The sequence below is a fragment of the Castor canadensis genome, chromosome 6, assembly GCF_047511655.1.
Source record: "Castor canadensis chromosome 6, mCasCan1.hap1v2, whole genome shotgun sequence".
NCBI lineage: Eukaryota > Metazoa > Chordata > Mammalia > Rodentia > Castoridae > Castor > Castor canadensis.
Genome location: NC_133391.1, coordinates 8,987,710 through 9,009,268, shown reverse-complemented (window position 1 = coordinate 9,009,268; position 21,559 = coordinate 8,987,710). Strand labels below are relative to the sequence as shown.

At 39.0% G+C, this 21,559-nt stretch overlaps 1 pseudogene; it reads right to left on the bottom strand.

Moving 5' to 3' along the window:
• LOC109676094 (vomeronasal type-2 receptor 116-like) overlaps positions 1-8,991 on the bottom strand; it is a 173,744-nt pseudogene extending 164,753 nt beyond the window's left edge.
• Positions 8,992-21,559: the final 12,568 nt, after the last annotated feature.

Below are 21,559 nucleotides of genomic sequence, written 5' to 3'. Positions count from 1 at the left end.
CTTTCAGCTAAAAGGTAACTCATATACAGAATATATCACAAACTCGGTTAGTATCCCCCAAACAATTCATTTTAAAGGCAATGATCAGTTCAAATTATCTGTAAAGAAGACATATATTTGTGCAAGGAATTTAGTACAGACTAATTCAGTTTGCTCTCAGGGAATTTAAAATCACTACCATGGTGAGATTCAAATTCTTCTCTTGTAGAATAGTTAATAGCTCCAGTATAACAAGGTATAAATTTATATTTGCCAGTATGTTGTGTTTAGACTTGACTACAACCTCCCTCCCCCACAGCAAAACACCATAGCAGTAGTAGTCCATGTATCAATGCAACACCTTCATAGAATAAAATATTCCTTACTCTATTCAACTAGTAACACACAAAACATTTCTCTTCTCTAAGTTTAGGAGATTCTGACCAGACTCCTAGAAAACAGATTTCAAACTTTTTTAATTTTAAAGTAGCTAAGGACTAGTATAAGCAAAACAAACCAGAGCCAAATGTGTGACAAATGCATCAGTAACAATATTCAAATATGAGCAAGCCAGGGAAAACTTTGGAGACTAACAAAGATGAGCAGACAAACATCTATGCATGTAATAAGAGCGATGTTCTGATACCTTCCGCAGCAGGGAAGAAACTCAAATTCCTACCCCTTCATCCCTGCTCCCAAATGTGTGCAGATACTACAGGTAACACTCACTACAACAGCACTTGAAAAGAGATGCAAGGAATCAATGCTTCCAATCATGTTTTCACTGCTAATAGGGTTGTAAATACATTGCTAGAATTTCATGGAATTCTGCCTGAACAATTTATTAATTAGACCTTCTGCTGCAGACCAGGCACTTGTTCATAGTAAAAATCTGAGCACAGATATGTGTCTAGGTGAAGCAGTAATAAATTGGAGGGGAAAAATTTCACAGGGCTTATCATTTATTTCTGGCTATGCTTGCATTTCCAGATTTGACACAGCATCCCAGGAACATGCATCTTATTTGAAACAGTAACTGAATGTCTACAGTCATAAGTGTTTTCATGACCATGGGCACAAGTACAGAACTTCTCAGTAGAGACATTATTAGATACATTTGTGAGTAAAGAAATCTTATCACAGCGTTGATCTACAAGAAAGGGAACTTTGGTCTAGTGTCTCAGTACAGAACACATGCAATTGACTTGGATTACTTTTCTAAGGATGATCTCTTGGTTCTAGCTTTCAGCCCAGGCTGGAGGAGTCCCAGTGATGGTGGAGCAAATGCATGGAATTCAGCCTTGTTACAGAACAAAGAAAAAGAAAAAAAGAATATACTTGCTCCTGTTGAAAGAAAAGTACACCATAACCACAAAATAAGTTAAGGATGTTTCTGGGAAGGTAGAGGAAAAAGGGCCATGTTGGGGTTATTATCAGCAATGCTCTATGCATTCACAGATCACTTGGGCAGTATTCTTTCAGAAATCAAATGGAAGAATGTAACAGAACGCCATGAATTACTTTGTAGAAAGTCCTGGCATGGCTGGATCACTGCTTGTGTTATTTTGACAAAAGAATAAAGTGGGAAAAACCCTGCAATCAGTACATCTCCATCTTTGTATATACTGTGTATTGGGCTGGGAAAGCAGTCTGGATCACTAAATGAACTGAGATGGAGGGGAAGCTGGAAGGAAAGGGGAACATGTCTAGAAATGTACAATTTTGGGTGGAGGCTGAGCCAACAGTGTCAGGCAGGTATATATGTTTCCTATGTGCCTCTGTATTCATCTTTTTATGTCAACTGGAATGTCCACTCTAATTTTCCAAATTCTTTCAGCCCAGTGTTTTCCATTCCCATGGAGGAATCTAGAGCAATTTTTGTCGTGGCCTCTGCATCTGAAGTCCTGCATCTATGAGATAAACACGAGCTGGAAAATAAGTTTGAGGGTCCTCCTTTCCACCCCAGGTGCTATGATTTCATCCAAACTCGCAGATGGTAAGGCCCCGGGGCTGAATTAACCTTTCTTAGAGTTGTTCTGAAGTATGTGTCTAAAAACAATTTGCACGAAAGTTATTTGGGATATGGAAAATGAATTACATCATTAGATGCCATGTAAGGTGTGAGGCAAATTGGTAATAAAGGGCTCAGCCCAGTCAGGGCTTAACCAAAGCCCATGGGGCATCACTTCCTCCAATGTCAGGAGAGACAGCTTCACACACCCAAGGTTCATGCATTCCCCTAATATTCCTTGTATTACTTAGGCAGGTCTCCACATACCTATTGCATTTTAGGGACATTCACAGATACATGTGTTTCACAATAATCAACCAATAATCAAGTTGACAATTGAAATTCCCAATCAGTAGTGCAAGGTAGATGATGAAATCAAGTTGTATATTTGCATTCTGAGCTGTGACTTTCTTCATTCTTGATGTCTTCTTTTATCTATGCTGAGTTAATCATCTTCTGTTGTTCTGAAGAAAGTGACAATCCTACCCAGGGTCAAGCATAGAGGAAACGGAGCCACCCAATTAATGCTAGTATGCCAAAATTATAAACAATCTTTAGGATTATTGTGATCATCTCCCAGACATAGCATCTTTTACAAGAATTTTATGCTCGCTCATTTGACTTTTATTGCAATCAAAATGCACTTCGTCATGTATTTCTCAATTATCAACAAGACAAAGAGTGACTTTTTGTCTCACTTACACTTTCAGTCCCTGAGTGTATGTTTGTGAATATAGTCTCATGTCATAGCTCTCAGTTGAAATAAGACCGACACTTTCAGGAATAAATTATACATAAATTGCAATATATGATGGAAAGAAAAACTGTTTTTACCATAAAATATAATAACATATTTTTCCTATTCTGGTCAAGATCTGTGGAATTGGAATGTTTCCCTGGAATAGAAAATATCAGCTAACAAATTGAGAAGAATAAAGAATAACTACACAGAGATTGAACTCTGTGTAATTAATGTCGTGATAAAGATCTTGGTGTGCATAGAAAATGAGAATAAGATAAATCATTTGAAGTCAGTGGACGTGAAATGAGACTTAATAGAATGATGAGACATAAGTTCTCTTGGTTGCCTATAGGAACAGTTAATTTCATGCACAGGGTAATAGGGAATGACAGAAATCTTTATCAAGAGATTGGTATGTTCCAATTTACATTTCAGAAAGTGTAGTTTGCCACTCATATTTAGAATGGATGGGAGACATGCAACAGTATTATTACAGAACTCACAAAAGATGTTGATGGAGACGTTCTGGAGAGACATGATGGTGGTTTGAGCTAGTACAGAGATGCAGTCATGATGAATTCATAAGAATTTGGTTTAAGCAATTAAAGTCTGGGATGACATTTTCAGAGATAGGTCATGTACGATTCTCCAATGACTGTAGTTTAATATCAAAGTATTAGGTGTGTGGGTAATTACTAGAGGACTGACTGAAGAATTCATTTTTGAAGTATAAAGAAATGATGAGAAGATGCAAACACTAGTTACTCTGATTTGGTCATTACAAAATGCATGCCTTTATCACCCTAGCCCACTCATTTTAGGAAGCCAGTGTTACACTCATTCTAATACCCAATAAAAATGTGACTAAACAGGGAATTACAGACCAACATCTTTGATGAATAGAGATGCAAAGATTCTCAGCAAAATACTGATAATGAGAATGCAGAAACACATCACAAAGATTCAGACCATGACCAAAAGGGTTTAATTTGGATACAAGAATTGTTCAACATATGTAAATCTCTATATAAGATATAGCATATAAACAGAAGCAAGGACAATGCCCACATGGCCTTATCAACAGATGTATTAAAAGGTCTTGGCAAAATTCAACATCTTTTCATTATAAAAGCTCTGAAGAAAGTAGGAGTGAAAGGAATATTACCCAACATAATAAGGACTATATATGACAAAGCTATAGCTGACATTATACTAAATGAAGAAAAACTGAAACCATTCTTGCTAAAGTCAAGATTGAGACAGGGATTCTCACTTTCTCCACTCCTATTCAATGTAGTTTTGGAATCCCTCACCAGAACAATAAGACAACAGCAAGAAATAAAAGGGATTCAAATAGGAAAAGTAGAATTCAAGCTATCCCTATTAGCAGACGACATGATACTCTCCCTAAAGATCCTCAAAATACTAACCAAACTATTAGAAATCCTAAACTATTTTGACAAAGTAGCAGGATGTAAAATTAACATACAGAAATCAGTAGCCTTTCTATACACTGTCAATGAACACACAGAGAAAAAAAATCAGGTCAAACATCCCATTTATAAGAGCCTCAAAACCAATAAACTACCCAGGATAAATTTAACAAAGGAAATAAAAAATGACTATAGTTCAACATAAAACTAGGTGGTTGAGTGGGTAACTAATAGAAGGTTGACCAAAGAATCCAATTGTGAAGAAGAAAGCAATGAAAAGATGCGAATACTGATTACTCTGATTTGGTCATTAAGCATTGAATGCATGTATCACTTTTTTGTACCTTCTGAATATGCACAATCCTTGAGAGTCAATACAGAGACCAATACAAATTCAAGAAAGGAAAATTGTAATCACATGTAATGACAAATCTTCCTAGAAGAACTGTCCAAAACAATCAGACTTCAAGTGTGGGGCAAGATGGTAGACTAGAACCATCTTTTGTTTTTACTGCCTGAATGACAAGAATCAGATAACTAAGGGCAGGCTTTAATCTGAATAGAGAAAGAAATAACAAACACTGGGCATCAGAAAAGAGAAACTGGGGAGATGGAAACCACAAAGAAACAGAAAGGAGAAGAAAAAAGCAATGCAGTGCCATGCAGTGCAACCACAGACACAGGTGGGGATGAAGATGAAGATGCATTCACAAGGGAAGCCAAACTGCTACACTTCCCACAAGTCTAGACCCCAAGGTAGTATTTGGCAATTCTACCCACCCTTTAAGTCAGAACCCTAGTGTAGCATTTGGTGAGACTATGATTGTCCAGGGTGAAGCCTTAGCAACAAAGTACATTTATCACTTCCCTTGTCTTGGAGGACTATGAAAAGATGCCATCTGGAGAGGGACCTATTGAGACTGAGCTACTGTGGAGGCATAAAATCAAGGAGGAATTAATGCTCAGTGAGTTTTGGGAATCCCTGACATCATGTTTGGGTGGCAGATGGTCATGGGTGTTGGGCATTCAGAGTGAGAGGGTCTGGTGTGAACCACTGGAGAAGGTCAAGTAGCAAAGAGCTTTGTGAACAAAAAGCATGGTGGTTAGACATTCTTCCACCTCTGGAAAGGTGTGAATCCCATAACATGAGGTTCAGGGTGGAAACAATTCACTGAGTATGCTTTGGCTGACTTAATCATGTCGTTCAGGATGGGCATCTTTGATCTGTGTGTTCGTTCTAGGTGGAACAGAAAGCCTCAAGCCTATGTGCCCCAAATCACATCATACCTGTGGCCTTCAAACGGAAGTGAATTTCTGGGCAGGGAATGAAAGTTCAAAGAGTCTTTCTGGAAATCCCTGCAGTCCCATGTTTGTTGCTATGTGGTGCTGAAAGCCCCGAACTCTTTCCAATCACATGATTTCCACATCCTCCTTACCCTATAAGGAGATAACTCCTGGATATGAATGGAAGCACTGATACCAGCAAGTAGATTTGCTTGACTCCTCAGGTACACGTCTACATGTAGACAACTCAGTATTCTGTAAAATTCTATAACTCAGTTGGTGGACATTCTTTAGTTTAGTGAATTTTTGACCTGGATCACAAATTGGGAACCTTGTGAAGCAAGTAATATCCTATTCAACTGTGAGGTTATAATTCTTCCTGAGGCTAACAGTGGCTCCAAGTACACAAAGAGGGGAAACTGCTCTACTGAAATCAGTCCATAAGCAGACAAGGTGCCCTTTTACTTGAGACACCATGTGGTTTAGCTCAACTTGACTCCCATCAGGCCCAGTGCTCTGAGCACATGAGCAAATGCTTGGCTACCGAGCCAGACCATAGCCCAGTGTTGAGAAATACAACCTCAATCTTGCCACTACACTCTCCTGCCTGAACACTGAAAATAGTTCAACCGAAGACTACAGGTAATGAAAACTTCCTAACGATTCGTTGTTTTCTCATGCAAACTCTAATGCAGAATCTTAGGAAATATGAAAAATAAATAGACCACTTGACTTATCCTAAACTCAGTATCTACAAAGTAACAAACACTAACAATAGTGAAGAAGAGGAAATCTGAGTCAAAGAATGTCTTTAATTTAATTTTTAATTTTTCTGTTTTTCTGGGTGTATGTACATTGTCGCATTTATAAATGTTCTTATAACATATCAAATATATCATACTTGAATTCACATTGTGTTTTATCCACCCTTCTACATATTCCTGGAATAGATTCAACAGGTATCTTTTTTCCATTTACATACATGTATGCAAAATGTTTGCAACATATCCACCATCCCATGTGCTTTCCCTAATCGCTCCCTCTTCCCACTAGTACCAAACTGCCAGGTAGGTGGTCATTTTCCACCTTCCTGTTCTTCAACTCTGTAAATGAGAAAAAATGACATTTATGTTTGGAAATGCAGCTACACATGGAGTTTCCTTGTGACTTTCCACATATATATGTTTCAAAACCTGAATTTGTTCATGTCCTCTGTTTTTCTTATTTTGACTTTAGCCGCCTTCTTATGGTAGCTTCAACAAGCTTAGCAATTCTATACTCATTCTTTTTTGGGTTTTTTTTTTTTTGGTGGCTCTAGGGTTTGAACTCAGGGCCTCACATTTCCTAGGCAGATGCTCTACCACTTGAGCCACTCTGCCACTTATACTCATTCTTTTACAGAGAGTACATCAACCATATTCACCTTCGGAACTTCCATTTTTTATCCTCCCTTCACCTGCACAAAGAAGAGTGAAGACGAAGAAATTTCAGACAAGGAATTTATCAAATGATTACAAGAATGATCAATGAGGTGAAAGAGGACATGAATAAATGCACAAGGAAATAACATGACAAAACAAATAAAGGCTAATCAGAAATAAACAAGTCAATGAAGACCATAAAAGATAAATTTCAGTAAAGTCACAGAAATAGTGATAGAAATCAAATTATAATTCTCTGAATAAAAAGCTCATGAAATGACTGGAACATTTAAGAATTTAGTTCACCAGTGTCCAGGTCACTAAATGTCCCCCTCAGTCCTCCATCTGTCTATGAGAATCACCTATGGAAAGGGTCATCCTGCACCTGGCTGGGAAGCCCTGGCCTTCTTCTTTTTCTCAACAGTCAGGTAGAGGGAAGAGAATACGCAAAGGATCTGAGGCAGGGGCACAACAGGTAGTGATCACAGGAGGGTGAGCTGCGAGTGAGTTGATGTCGACAGGGTCTTACCTGGGGCTCCAGTGCAGGTTTTTGTCATATGGAGGGAATTAGTTTTCACAGCAATTTCATGATGCAGTTTGCATCTTCAGAATGTCCCACAAGCTGACATGTAGGATGGAAAGTGTGAGTGTGGGGGAGCCAAGGTTCTGCTTAAGGAGAGGCATTTGTATAGTGGTATGTGTCCTGAGGACAAAGGTTAACATGGGGTGCAGCCTGGTGTTCCAGATTAACCTGCTGTGTGACCCAGAAGTCACTTACTTTCTCTGAACCTCCCAGAGCACAGAGGCCTAGAGTCCTGGCCTTCATGGTCCTTCTCAGAAACAAGGGTTATGGGTCTTAGTTATGGTGTCCAGGATGAGGAGGCCACAACACTTTGTGTCTAAGCCTTACTCCAGGGGAGGGACCAGGGAGAGTGGAGCTGTGCTGATTACCTCCTATGTGCTGCACAGTGCAGGTGGCCTTCATCCATCATGCATTTACACTTCACAGCCTCTGTTTGCACTGTCTAGTGATAAATAACGACAATAATCATTTTGACAGCACGTCTAGGATCCAGGATCTAGTCTAAGCTCATGATAGGATTGATGGACATAACCCTCCCAATAATGATGAGGTAGATACCAATATCACTCACGTATTAGAACTGAAGAAACAGAACCACAGAGAAGCAGAGTAAACTGCTCAAGGTCCATAGTTGGAGCTGCCCAGTGAATGACATATTGTGAAGCTGTCATTAGTGGTCCCATTATAGAGACCACAAGAACAGGATACTGGGAGCCAGTTGGGTTGAGTGATTTCCTAGAGGAGCTCACTGAGTTCCCCTACACCAAAAGCACAATTAAGTCCTTAAAACCAACCCTAGGTCCCGCTGCAGGCCTCCCTCACACTTTTTATGCAAAAAGTCACCCAGGCTTGGCACTTGTGCCCAAGCTTGACTTCTCCAAGCTATAAGAGGGGAGAGGTGTACAGTGTCCATTCAGGGTGTTGACCATGTGTCTTTAATTTTAGAGTGAACCCAGCATGAATGTAGATGAAGGGGACAAAGCCACCACTGCAGAGGTAACTATGCCTATTGGCCATGCATCATATCTCCCATGCATGAGATCGATGTGTTTGCAGTGTCACCTCCTGCCTGAAGTCTGGGGAGGCCCAGATGTCCCTTGACTTTTTTGCCCTGTCCCTCGCCTTCTTTGCAGTGTTTGCCTGTCTGATGACCTTGGGTTGGCATTCAGACAGAAGTCCAGCAAAGCTTCTCCCACCACCAAGCCCTGGCACAGGTGCTCTACATCATTATGGTATTTTCGGGAGGTAGTGCAGAATGCTGTGGTAAGAGGAAAAGGAAAAGTCAAGGCTTAAGGCTGAGTTCCCTGAATTTGAAGCCGTACTGTCCATGCTCAGTATCTGTGACCATGGAGGTGTCAATTACTCTGTCTGTGCTCAGGTTTTTCATCTGCAAACCAGGGTTGGAACCCCAGCCTGGTACACAACAGACATTCAACAATGGCGGCCTTTTGTAAGGATGGTGGTGATAGATGGAAAGAGTTGGGAAGGCTGTGAGGCACGTCAACGTTATCTGGATGGCCTGGAATTCTGTACTTCATTGATCTTGACATTGAACCTGGCCTTTCTTCCCTATGAGAATGAGAGTGTGCAGCCACTCAATAGGCAGTGAAATTCCTGGTAGAGGGAGTTCTTATCGTGAAACATATGACTGGGAATAATGATGAGCAGTGACTGTCTCTGAACCTGGAATCCCCTTACCTTCTCATGCCCCACCATCCTCAGCAGCTGCCATGGGCCTCTGGTCCCCCTGCTTCAATGGTTCCACAAGTTGGCTATCAAATAGCCTTCCTCAAACCCATCTGATTGTGTTCCTCTGTTCAAAGACCCCCCATGAGGTACATAGCTCTATGGCCCAAGTCTCTCCTCAGTGTTACAGGGCCCATTATGGGCCACACCCAGTTGTGCCAGGCTGCCCCCACTTCCATGCATGTGCTAAGGCTGGTCCCTCTGTCTTCTGAAAACTGATTCCCACCTCATGACCTGCTCTAAGTGTCTAATCAATGAACCAGTCCCTGCATCTTCCTCATTGTTCCCACCTTTCATTACATCAATGTTTGGGTTTTCTGTAATTCTTCTCAGCACACAAGGAGCCACTTGTGCAGGGAAAATAAGCATCTCTGTAGGTCTGGAGCTCAGGCTCCTGACATTTGTTAAAGAATAAGTGGTTGGATGAATGCATGATGATTGGAAGAATGAATGCATGATGGGTGGGTCCATGAATGAATGGTTGGATGAATGATTGGTTGGATGAATGAATGAGGAATGAATAGGTGCATGAATGAATGGGTCAGTGTATGAATGAGTGGGTGAATGGATAAATGAATGGGTGTGTGGATGAATTAATGGATGAGTAGGCTATTTTGTCTTCTTCCTGTTGGACAATGACTTCCACCCATAAACATGTCTTGGGAGCAAAGATGCCTCCAAGAGCACCAAGGTACTTCCACCCCCCTCCATCTCTTCTTCCACACCTCCTAGTTGCCCCCAAGTGGGGGTCTTTCTTCGGGATACTGACCTGAGATTCCACCTCGAGATGAAGTGCAGTGGTACCCAACCCTATTATGCTCTTACTACCCTGCTGGGTTCTGACCCTGAGTAGAAGAGTGCTGACCAAGCCAGGGGTAGGAAGTAAGAGCCTAGCATTCCTGAACAAGCCTCAGTACTTGCTAGAGACACAGCCCTGGAGCCAGTGCAGCTGCTGGTCCCTGAAGGTGTCCACCTGGGTTTAGGCTATTTGCATGCTCCATTGTGGTGGACACTGACAGTCAGTGGGCCTTGAGGATGGAAAGCATGGCCAGGGATAGGGTCTGCAGGGGACCAATATGCCTGGCAGAGCCCTTTCCCAAATCCCTCATTGCCTGCTGGAAAAATTCTTTTGGTCTGAGTATAAAAACTAACCCTAGTACTCATCAATTACTGAGTGTTTGAGGAGTTGAGGCATGCCAAAGGAGCTTTCCTCACATTGTTGCATCTAACCTTAGCAGGTAGGGTCATAATCACCTCTGGCAACAGGGACAGCTTCTCAGAGGGATGTAAATAACCTGCCAAAGTTCCTGGATGATGGAGGCCAGAGCAGGATTTGAATACATGTCTCTTGGTAGCAGAGGCTGTGATCTCTGGCCTTGCCAATTTCTTTCCCTCTTCATGAAGAATCAGGAAGGAGGACATGAGGCCAGGATAGCTCCTGAGGCAGCAGGACTGTGGGGAGGCTGGGCGAAAGGGAAGAATGAGCCCATCCTGCACAATGGACACATGTGCACTTGCCCAGTTCCTAGGGGTGAGGGGTCAGATCTTGGAGGCAAGGGAGAGCCTCAATAAGCCACTGACTGTCATGAACTTGGGGAACATATAATTGGGTCATTGGAGGTGGGGCTGTAGGAGCTCTTGAACCTAATTTGCATCACTCACCCCAACACCTAGTCTTGGTGAAGGTTCCGCAATAACATCACCTGGCCCTCCTGCCCTTGAGCAAGGAGGGAGCATTTGATATTTAAAAATATTACATAAAACAAAGTAAATCCACAGACCAATTACAAAATGGAGAAAGGGTAGCTGCTCATGACACAGGCCTACTGGGAGTGAGGCCCCCACCCATTAGGGCTGAGGTCCTGGTAGGCTTTATCACAGATGCTGGGTCAAGTAGCCCAGAGCAGCAGTTCAGACTGATGTCAGTGAGGTCTCTCAGGCCCCTGATCTCCTACAACCTTCCAGGCCCTGGTGCTCCTCTCTTGCTGGGCCAGGTTTCAGATACTAGAGACAGCAAGAACTGAAGAATTAAAGGTGCAGGCCATCAACACCCATGGAGGGGGAAATCTCCCCACATGCAGGAGTGTCCATCAGCAGTGATCTTTGTTCTCATCTGAGGCTGTGCCTGGTCCTGCTGGGCCACTCAGGTGGGTGAAACCTCCTGATGGCTTGTCTTCAGCCATTGTCTGTCTCAGTGGGAAGTTGCTAGAGGTCCATGATGTCATGTATTTGTCAATAAGGTACTCTTCCCCCTGGAGTCTTTGTTGGGTGGTAGGTATGTGTGTGGGTGTGTCATGTAACATTGATCAGGTGTATAGAGCATATAGAACGTTGCAATCATCTGGGGAATGACCACGGGGCCTCTGAGGCAGGGAAGCCTAGCTCTGTGAGCCACTGCCTGAAGTAGGGCAGATAGCGGTTCACAAAGCTGTCTCCTGACCCAACCACCTGTGAGAGAACAGAGTTACTGCTTAAATACCAAAACCAGGACTGAATGCTGAAGGAGTAACACCAGAAGTACCAAGACTGAAGCTTCACTGTTCCTGAACCTGGGATTTTTTTCTTTTTCTTTTTTCTCTTTCTCTCTAAGTGCTTGCTTAGTTCACTGTTGCTTAGTACACCATGTCTTCCTGTTGATTTCTTTGGTGCTCTATTTTTTCTCTCTTCTTTCTTTTTCTTCTTTCTCTTTCTGTCTTGATCTCATTACGTTTAATATTGTAAGCTAGATAATACTAAATTACACACAGACAGGGACAGAAAGAATACTAAGGGGAATGATGGGAAGATGAAAAGGGGATGGATACCCAGTTCCAGACTCCCAAGGAATGCAATGAAAGAAGAACATCCTGAAAGAAGAAATTCTGCAGGAAATCACTGAGAATTTCATGGAGATGTTACTAGACAATATGAACAAAAACGTACAGGAGGCACTCAAGAAATTCCAAGACAATAAAATTAAAGACTATGAGAAGACACAAAAACAAATAAGTGAACCATAGGAGCCCTAAGTGAATACCAAAGTGAAACAGAGAACACCATAAGTAGAGGGATATGTGAATTAAGGATGAAAATAGAAAATATTGAAGAGGAAATGACCCATAATATGGAAAACCTCAGAAAAAGATGAAACAGAAATACAAAACACAATGGAAGGCCACTCCAGCAGACTAGTGCAAGGAGAAGAAAGAGTCTCAGGACTTGAAGGTGAAATGGAAATTAAAGGAAAAACTGAAGAACTATTACAAAAACAACTCAAAACCTGTGAAAGAAATATGCAAGACTCACTCACTCCATCAAAAGACCAAACTTGAGAATCATGGGCATTGAAGAAGAAGAGGTGCAAGCAAAAGGAATTTGTAAAATATTCAATAAAATAATAACAGAAAATTTCCCAAATCTAGAGAAAATATGCCCATTCTGGTACAAGAAGCCTCCAGGACACCAAAGTGACTTGACCAAAAAATAACTACCCCACGACATATTATCATTAAAACAACAAGCACAGAGAATAGAGAAAGAATATTGAAGGCTGGAAGAGAAAAAAATAACATATAAATGTAAACCCATCAAAATCACAGCAGATTTCTCATCAGAAATACTAAAAGTAAGATCATAGAGTGAGGTATTCTGGGCACTGAATGAAAATACCTTCAACCTCAGGATACTCTATCCAGCAAAACTATCATTCAAAATAGATGGAGCAATAAAAAACTTCCATGATAAGCACAAGCTAAAACAATATATGACCACAAAGCCACCACTACAAAAGATTCTTAAAGAATCCTGCACACAAAATATGAATGCGTACAAAACCATGAAAGAACAGGCAGTACCAAATGACAGAAGAAGAAAAGACAAGAAAGTAGAGAGTAACATTGATTTAGCTGCACACAATCAAACCCTTAAACAACAAAAACAACAAAATGACAGGAATCACCATATACCTATCAATACTAACACTGAATGTTAATGGACTTAACTCCCCCATCAAGACACCGTTTGACAAACTGGATTAAAAAGGAAGATCCAACAATCTGTTGCTTATAGGAGACCCATGTCATCAACAGAAACAAGCACTGGCTTAGGGTGAAAGGCTGGAAGAAGATTTACCAAGCCCATGCCCATTCCCCCCCACCAAAACAGGCAGGAGTAGCAATGCTTATCTCGGGCAAGGTAGACTTCAAACATACATTGGTCAAAAGAGATAAAGAAGGACATCTTATACTAATAAAAGGGGAAATACTAAAAGGAAATAATAACTATCAACCTATATGCACCCAATGTCAGTGCACCCAATTTCATCATACACACTGTGAAGGACCTTACAAAATCTATAAACTCCAACACAGTGGTAGTGAAGACTTTAATACCCCTGGTCACCAATAGATAGGTCATCCAAACAAAAAATCAATAAAGAAATTCTAGAAGTAAATCACACCATAGATCAAATGGACCTAGCCGATGTCTACAGTATATTTCATCCAACTTCTGCACAATACACAGTCTTCTCAGCAGCCTTTGGAACTTTCTCCAAAATTGATCATATCTTAGGGCACAAAGCAAACCTCAGCAAATAAAAGAAAACGAAATAGTCCCATGCATTCTATATGATCACAATTCATTAAAACTAGAACTCAACAACAAAAACAATAGTAGAAACATGCAAACAGTTGGAAGCCAAACAACACATTGCTCTGTGATCAATGGGTCATTGATGAAATAAAAGAGGAAATTAAAAGATTCCTGGAAGTTAATGAAAATGAAAACATGGCCTTCCAGAAAATGTGGGACACAGCAAAGGCAGTCCTAAGAGGAAAGTTTATAGTCAGAAATGCATATATTAAAAGGACAGAAAGATCTCAAATCAATGACCTAATGGTACATCTCAAACTCCTAGAAAAACAAGAACATGCAAAACCCCAAGAAACAGAAGGAGAGAAATAATAATGTTAAGAGCTGAAATAAATGAAATAAAACAAACAAACAAACAAATACAAAGAATCAATGAAACAAAAAATTCATTCTCTGATTAAATAAACAAGATTGACAACCCATGGCAAACCTGACTAAAATGCAGAGAGAAAAAACCCAAATCAGTAAAATCAGGAATGCAAAAGGGGAGATAACAACAAACACCACGGAAATCCAGGAAATCATCAGAAAACACTTTGAGGACCTATATTCTAATAAATTTAAAAATCTTAAAGAAATGAACAGATTTCTAGATACTTATGATCATCCAAAATTGAACAAAGAGGACATTAATCACCTGAATAGATCTATAACACAAAATGAAATTGAAGCAGCAATAAACAGTCTCCCAAAAAAGAAAAGTCCAGGAGCTGATGGAGCCTCTGCTGAATTCTATCAGTCCTTTAAAGAAGAGCTAATACCAACCCTCTTTAAACTGTTCCCCAAAATAGAATGGGAAAGAAAACTGCCTAACTCATTCTATGAAACAAGTCTGACAGTCATCCCAAAACCAGACAAAGACACGTCCAAAAAGGAGAACTATAAGCCAATCTCCTTAATGAACATCGACACAAAAATCATCAATAAAATAATGGTAAACCGAATTCAACAACACATCAGAAAGATCATTCACCATGACCAAGTCGTCTTTATCTCAGGAATGCAGGGGTGGTTCAAGATATTCAAATCTGTAACTGTAATACAGCACATTAATAAAAGCAAAGCCTAAAACCACTTGATCATCTCAATACATGCAGAAAAATCCTTCAACAAGATCCAACACCACTTCATGATAAATGCTCTAAGAATACTTGGAACAGTAGGAAAGTACCTCAACATTGTAAAGGCTATATATGACAAACCTATAGTCAAAATTATACTTAATGGTGAAAAGCTGAAACCATTTCCCTTAAAATCAGGAATGAGACAAGGATGCCAACTATCCCCACTCCTATTCAACATAGATCTGGAATCCCTAGCCAGATCAATGAGGCAAGAAGAAGAAATACAAGGAATACAAATAAGTAAAGGAACTGTCAAAATATCCCTCTTTGCAGACAATATGATCTTATTCCTTAAAGATGTAAAACACTCTGCCCAAAAATTCCTAGACACCATAAACAGCTATAGCAAGGTGGCAGGATACAAAATCAACTTACAGAAATCACTAGCTGTCCTATACACCAATAATGAACACACTGAGAGAGAATACATGGAAACAATTCCATTTACAACAGCCTCAAAAAAATCAAAAACCTAGGAGTAAACTTAACAAAGCATGTGAATAACCCCTACAAGGAGAACTACAACTCCCTGAAGAAAGAGATCAAGGAAGACTACAGAAAGTGGAGAGATCTTCCATGCTCATGGATAGTTAGAATCAACATAGTAAAAAAGGCTATACTCCCCAAAGTAATCTACATGTTTAATTCAATTCCCATCAAAATCCCAATGACGTTCCTCACAGAGATTGAGAAATCTACCCTAAAATTCATTTGGAAACACAAGAGACCATAAATAGCCAAGGCAATACTCAGTTTAAAGAGCAATTCTGGAGGTATCACAATACCAAACTTCATACTATATTACAAAGCAATAGCAATTAAAACAGAATGGTATTGGCACAAAAACAGACATGAAGACCAGTGGAACAGAATTGTTGACCTGGATATGAGTCCACACACACCTATGCCCATCTTTATTTTGACAAAGGCCCTAAAATGACACAATGGAGAAACGACTGCCTCTTCAACAAATGTTGTTGGGAAAAGTGGTTATCTGTCTTCAAAAAACTGAAGCTAGATCCATGTTTATCACTCTGTACTTTTATCAACTCAAAATGGATCAAGGACTTAAAATCAGACTCAAAATTCTAAAGTTGGTACTGGAAAAAGCAGGAAACACGAAGGAACTAATAGGTATAGGCAAGGAATTCCTCAATAGGACCACAGCAGCTCAGCAACTAAGAGAAAGAATGGACAAATGGGACTTCATAAAATTAAAAAACTTCTGCACAACAAAAGAAATTGTCTCTAAACTGAGGAGACCACCCACAGAGTGGGAGAAAATATTTTCCAGCTATACATCAGACAAAGGAATGATAACCAGAATATACAGGTAACTCAAGAAACGAAACTCTCCCAAAATTAATGAACCAATAAAGAAATGAGCAAGTGAACTAAACAGAACTTTATCAAAAGAAGAAAGTCAAATGGCCCAAAAACAAATGAAAAAATGCTCACCATCTCTAGGTATAAAGGAAACGCAAATCAAAACCACACAAACATTCCACCTACCCCTGTTAGAATAGTCATCATTAAAAACACCACTAATAACAGGTGTTAGTAAGGATGTGGGGTAAAATGGACCCTCCTCCACTGCTGCTGGGAATGCAAATGAGTGTAACCACTTTCAAAAATACATTTGGAGGCTTCTTAAAAATCTAAACATAGATCTGCCATATCATCCAGCAATCAGATTCCGGGGATATACCTGAAGGAATGTGACACAGGTTACGCCGGAGGCACCTGTACAGCCATGTTTATTGCAGCGCTATTCACAATAGCCAAGTTATGGAAACAGCCAAGATGCCCCACTACAGACAAATGAATTAAGAAAATGTGGTGTTTATACACAATGGAATTTTACTCAGTCATGAAGAAAAATGAAATCTTATCATTTGCAGGTAAATGGATGGAACTGGAGAACATCATTCTGAGCGAGGTTAGCCAGGCTCAGAAGACCAAAAATTGTATATTCTTCTTCACATGCTGACATTAGATCTAGGGCAAATACAGCAATGTGGTCGGTCTTGGGTCACATGGTAAGGGGAGAGCACCTATGGGAAGTATTGGGATAGCTAAGAAACCCAAAACATGATAGTATTTGATGTCCCCACTGAAGAGATACTAATACAAAAACCTTAAAGTGACAGAGGTCAATATGAGAAGGGGATCAGGAACCAATCTAAAGATCTGTTAGAGATGAATCAACTTGGGATTTAACACATCTGTTAAATGGGGGAGGAGGTTGTAGTCAGGTTATATTGGATATTATAACTTTATAACTTTTTGTATGGTAGCTTGTAGCTCTTCTAACTGAGGAGAATTTGTATCTCATCGTGGTAATGATTTTAAATTCCCTGAGAGCAAGCTAAATTAGTCTGCACTAAATTCCTTGCACAAATATACGTCTTCTTTACAGATAATTCGAACTGATCATTGTCTTTAAAATGAACTATTTGGGGGATTCTAAACGAGTTCATGACATACTCTCGATATGAGTTTCCTTTTAAATGAAAGATTGCAGAAAACGATTCCTCATTCTGTAAGTTGTCTCTTCTCTCTGTGATTTTTTTCCTTTGTTCTGAAGTAACTTCTCCAATTAATATGATCCTTTTTCATTTTCTTTGGATTTCTGTGTTTTAAATTTTTTCCTGAAATTTGTTGTCTAATCCCTTGTCTTGAAAGGTTTCCTTATTTTTTTTTTCTGGAGGTTTCTTAATTTATGGTGTTGAACTATAAGGATTCAATTTTGTGTTTATTTTTCAATTAGGTGAGGGATGGGGTCCAGTTTCCAGTATTTAGTTTTCCCCACAGCAATGATTAAATATACTGTCATTTCTTCAAGTGTGTGTCATTTTGCCACATACTTGTGAATCAGTTGATTTTAAATGCATGGGATAGTTGAGGCATTTCAATCTTCCATTGGTGTGTGTGTTTGCAATTATTCAAATAACTTGTTTTTCTTTCCATACTATCACTGGAACAAAGAGTCGACAGTATCAGTGACTCCACAGATTTTTCGAGATAGCATCTCATGAACTGCTTTCCAGAGCTGAGTCAAACTGAGTACTAATGATTTCTGCCTCCTGAGTAGCTAGGATCACTGCCCTGAGCCACTGCCTCCTGGCTGTCATGCAGTTTTATCCCAATAATTTTACATTAATTCCTGGAATATGGTAGTGCATTCTCAGTGTTCATCTTTTGTTCAAGATTGCTTGGGCTGCCAGGAATTCAGTGAATTTTGTGAACTTTTTGTGATTGTTTTGCTACTAATTTGAATAATGTCAGATTTTTCATCTTTTACATATTTTCTTGATGTTATTGTGTAACTGATGCATAAAAAGTGAAGTATACATACGTAATGGGTACCATGTTATGTTTGAGTACATATAAATATTTCATACAATTTATGTTACATTAAACATTACTTATCTTCAAAAAATTCCAACACTTCTTTAAGATGGAACTTACAAAAGCATTTGTGGTAGGTTTTTGGAATATCATTACTTTTGAAGACATTACCATGAATCTATAAATCACTTATGTAGACGGACATTTTCACATCTTTGAGCAACTTTTCCTTTGAACAAGTTCCATTAATAAAACTTGTTCATAAACATTGAAATCTATAATTTTTAAAAAATAATTTGTTGTTCCTGGGTAAGGTTTTCTGGTTGGTTAGGAGGCAGTTATATTGTACTTATGTCTATTGCTACAGTGTTCCTATTTCCCCCTCAGGCTTTATGTGATTGCTTCTTCTTTGAGTAATTGTCAAATGCATATTTTCTCTTTGTTTGGCTATGGTACCTCTGTATTGATTGTGCAACCTCTACATATATTCATTTGAATTTCCAAGTGAACACACTCATTTTCTGCAAAATAATGTGACCTACTTCTTCCTTTTCATTCTTTCTTTACTACTAGTTTATTGTATATATAATAGACTAAGAAATTCTAGAAGGATATTAAATTCTGATGTTACGTTAATGATAGTCTTTATTCTCCTGCATGCTGTCTTTTGGCACTATGACTGTGTACTATATTTTTGAGTCAGTTTTAATGTAGCATTGCTAGTTTTGCTTCTCAAATGTTTTGTGATTACTATTTGTAGTTTTTGGACAATTTTTGTGTCTATGTTTCAAGGATATTTTTGTATTATTTCCTTTTTTGTTTTGTCCTTTTCTGGTTTTGTTATCAGGTTAACACTGTATTGGTAGGATGTATTCAGGTCATTCTTTCCTTTTCAATTTACAAGATAGTTTGAGAACCATTGGTGTTCTTTCTTTTGTTTAAGTTCTGGGAGAATTTAGCAGTGAATCAATCTAGTTCAGGGTGTTACTTTGTTGGGAAGTTCTGTTAACACATCATATCATTGCACAGTATAAATCTGTTTGGGTTTTTTAGATACTATTCTTTTAATTAGTTTGGTCTTACATGCCTAGAAATTTATCCATTTTGTCAAATTTCCAAATTCATTTTAATATACCTTTCAAAATATCCCCTATGGATCCTCTGGATTTCAGTGGTATCCAAAATTCAAATATCCACTTTTTCACATTTCATTTTATTTACTAGATTCTTCTCTCTCTCTTATGGGAGTGAAAAGTATGAGTAAGGGATTGTCGGTCTTGTTTATCTTTTAAAGTTCCAACTTTGTCATTGATAATTTATATTGTTATTTTATATTCCACTTCATTACTTTCACATCTCTTTATTTCCCACTTACTCAACTTGGAGTATTGTACTTTATGATATTCACCACCTGTGATTCTTCCTTAATTCTCATTTGATTGTATATTCTTCTCATGGGATTTAGTCTTTCCCTGACTCTATTGCTTTTGACCATATTTGTTCTTCATCTGTGATTGGGATTCCTGTGAGTGTCTTCTGCAATATTGGCTTAGTGAACATGACAGATTTCTTTATTTATGGCTTTGTGAATATGAGAAAATCATAATGTTATTTGAAATTCAAGACATTTCTTTTCTACATTTTATCATTATTTAATAGGTGTATATGTAGTTTCAATGTGACATTTCCATGTATGTGTACAATGTATCCCAGTTTGGTTCATCCCCTCCCTTATTCTTTCTGTGCCCTGTCCCCCTTCTTAAATTGACTTCATCAGTTTCATTATTCCATATTCATTCATGTGCAGAATACATATCAGCCATCTTCAACCTCCATTACCTTTTTCATCTTTCCCTCCACCTCCCACTGTTACCCTTTCCTTACCAACATGTTTACATTCCTGACCTTCACTGTTAAGGGTCGTTTGATTGTAGAGGGGAGTTTCCCTTGGTATTCTGTCTCTAAACATATCATAATTTAATCAGTCTAGACTCCTTTTTACTTTTCCTTGTCCTTTATCCATTACCCATTATTGTTTTGCAGTTTTCAATGTGTGTTTCATTGTGTCTTTTTCCTACACAGATGCAAAATATATTAATATTATTCACACTCTATCATTCTCTTCTCCTTTCTCTCCTCCCTAGGGTCTTCTAACACTCCCACATTTGAATGATGCTATATGTATATTGAATATACATACTGCTTGCTAGTATTTGTATTTGGACCTATGTTCCACGTGTTAGAGAAAACAAGTGACCTGTATCTTTCTGAATGTGGCTTACTTTGCATAACATTATGCTCTCCAGTTCCATCCATTTACCTGCACAAAAAATGTTTTATTCTTCTATATGACTGAAAAATATCCCTGCTGTATAAATACCACATATTCTTAATACTTTCCTCAGTTGTAGAGAACTGGAGTTGTTTCCATAGCTTGGCCATTGTGAATAATACTGCATTAAACATGGGTGTGCAAGTGTGTTTATTGTATCCTGATATACAGTCATTTGAATATATGCCCAAGAGTGATATTGCTGGATCTTATGATAGTTCTCTTATTAGTTTATTGAGTTACCTCCACACTGCTTTCTGCATTGTTGTACTAATTTAGTACAACCAAGGAACAGTTTACATTTCCTTTTCACATTCCCATCCTCACCAACATTTGTTTTTTGTTTTTGATGATAGCCATTCTAAGAGGAGTGAGGCAAATTCTTTTTTTTTATTCATATGTGCATACAATGTTTGGGTCATTTCTCCCCCCTTTCCCCAACCCCTCTCTTACCCCCCCAATCCACTCCCTCTACCTGCCCCCCCGATACCCAGCTGAAACTATTTTGCCCTTATCTCTAATTTTGTTGAAGTGAGTGCATAAGCAATAATAGGAAGGACCAAGGGTTTTTGCTAGTTGAGATAAGGATGGCTCTACTGGGAGTTGATTCGCATTGAATTCCTGTGCATGTGTGTTACCTTTTAAGTTAATTCTTCTTGAACTAAACTTTTCTCTAGTTCCTGGTCCCATTCTTCTATTGGCCTCAGTTGCTTTAAAGTATCTTCTTTACTTTCTCTGCGTTCAGGGCAACAAATGCTATCTAGTTTTTTAGGTGTCTTACCTATCCTCATACCTCCCTTTTGTGCTCTTGCTTTATCATGTGATCAAAGTCCAGTCCCCTTGTTGTGTTTGCTCTTGATCTAATGTCCACATATGAAGGAGAACGTAAGATTTTTGGTCTTTTGGCCCAGGCTAACCTCA